This window comes from Pundamilia nyererei, unplaced genomic scaffold (assembly GCF_000239375.1).
Source record: "Pundamilia nyererei isolate P.nyererei 1_Seehausen unplaced genomic scaffold, PunNye1.0 scaffold00051, whole genome shotgun sequence".
NCBI classification, from domain to species: domain Eukaryota; kingdom Metazoa; phylum Chordata; class Actinopteri; order Cichliformes; family Cichlidae; genus Pundamilia; species Pundamilia nyererei.
Genome location: NW_005187452.1, coordinates 782,646 through 784,338, shown reverse-complemented (window position 1 = coordinate 784,338; position 1,693 = coordinate 782,646). Strand labels below are relative to the sequence as shown.

The 1,693-nt window shown below is 37.9% G+C and overlaps 1 protein-coding gene across 1 annotated transcript in view; it reads left to right on the top strand.

The window, feature by feature from the left end:
* Positions 1 to 262: 262 nt before the first annotated feature.
* The window catches only part of ctsba (cathepsin Ba), an 8,717-nt gene continuing 7,286 nt past the window's right edge, over positions 263 to 1,693 (top strand). Inside the window, exon 1 of the mRNA XM_005733291.1 lies at positions 263 to 352. The gene's annotated coding sequence lies outside the window, so the exon portion shown is untranslated. The remainder of the gene's footprint in view (positions 353 to 1,693) is intronic.

Sequence of the window (1,693 nt, the reverse complement as noted above, 5' to 3'; positions counted from 1 at the left end):
CCACATTTTCATTAATAAAATAAAATAAATAAATGCATATATTAACATTAAAATAAAAATATTTATATTTATATATCGTTTTTCATGGATTCTAATTCAGATGGTTGACTTTATCTGTAAGAAGTCAGGACTGGTTTAAACTAACGGAAGAGCTCGATGACCGCGTGGATGACGGTTAGATCACATGCTTTGAGTTCATGTGATCAGTTCACGTGCTTTCAGGAGTAAATAAAAGCTGAAAGGGGCCGTTTTTAACGCCCGAATACTCTTTTGTACTTACGTTAGCCGGCTGAGGTTGGGGACTTGGAGCTGTAGAGCTGATCAAACTCATCGGTTGAAAAACATACTGCCGGTAAATATTTGTTGTTATTTATTGTTTTCTTCAGATTTTAGCCGCTACATCGTTTACACGGAGAGCTGACCGCTAGCTAAATCGGTCACATAAACTCATAGAAACCAGGTTTTAAAAAGGCCAAGTATAGCTCATATTTTCATCACTAGTCGTCACCAATAACATGCTAAAACCGATTTTGAGCTTCTGGGTGCCAGTTAGCTTATTTGATTGCATGGATTGAATGTTGTTTATGACTGGGTGCCCCGTTTTAGCTTCACGGTCAGATGTTTTGAAACGGGTGAAGCCATTTCCCCCCCCAAAGAAACACACATGACTTATTCTTATCATTCGTTATTGATTATTCTGTGCGTTTTGGTATAGGCAGGCAGTATTTCGATAACATAAAAAGGGATTTTGGGGGGTTAGAATATTGTGTAATATAATCCTGAATTCAGTCGGGGAAATGGAAAGTGAAACTGTGTTTCATAAGAGCGTCCTCTGAGCCATCCTTTTTCTTTCAAAAAGAAGAGGAAAAAAACTGGAAACAAATTATATACTGAAGCTTTGTTTAGTTAGTTGTGAACATGTGAGCTGCAGACAGAGGCTCCCAGGTGGAGGGGTTAACCAGAGAGAAGTGAAATTATTCTAAGGACTATAGCGGTGTATTGTTCAGAACAAAGAAAGGTTTACTTCTACTGTCACGTACCTCAAACACCTCAGCGTTATAGGAAGGAATAAGGAAGTGATCAAGAGTAAAGTATGTAGTCCGATATGTTTGTTACCACACCTTGTGGGCATAAAACTGTGTGACAAAATTTAAAGGAAAAACCCACAACTTTTGCTCCCCCACTAGTGTGTAGATCTGGTGGCTCAGTTATCGACAGGGAAAAACTACACAAACTAGTTGTAACTGAACACCTTTATACTATGATGAAATGTTATCCTATAATTTCCTTCCAGGAAAGCAATGCCCCTGTCAGATTGTTTGAATATGAAAAACATGAGTCGTATGCTTTGACCTCCAGTAAAATCTCGCTATGTCAACAGCCGTGGCAAGTTTTGGACCTGCACACTTTAAACAGTAGGAAATGAAATACTATCTTTTGAAAGGGTGTCGAGGTACACTAACTATTCCAGCAGCTTGGTAAAAGGACCTTAAGAAGGCCATAAGTTTTTTGTTTTTTTTAAGTTTAAGTAGACAAGAGGGAGCATAAATAGTTTCAAATGATTGAATTGCCTTCAGAGGTTGGTTCTTATCTAAAAGGAACATAAGAAACTGAAGAAAAGATTTAGAAACTAAAGTTCTCCTTTCTCCTGTATGCCTTTCGATGGCTTTGGCTTTGACTCATCAGTTTTTTT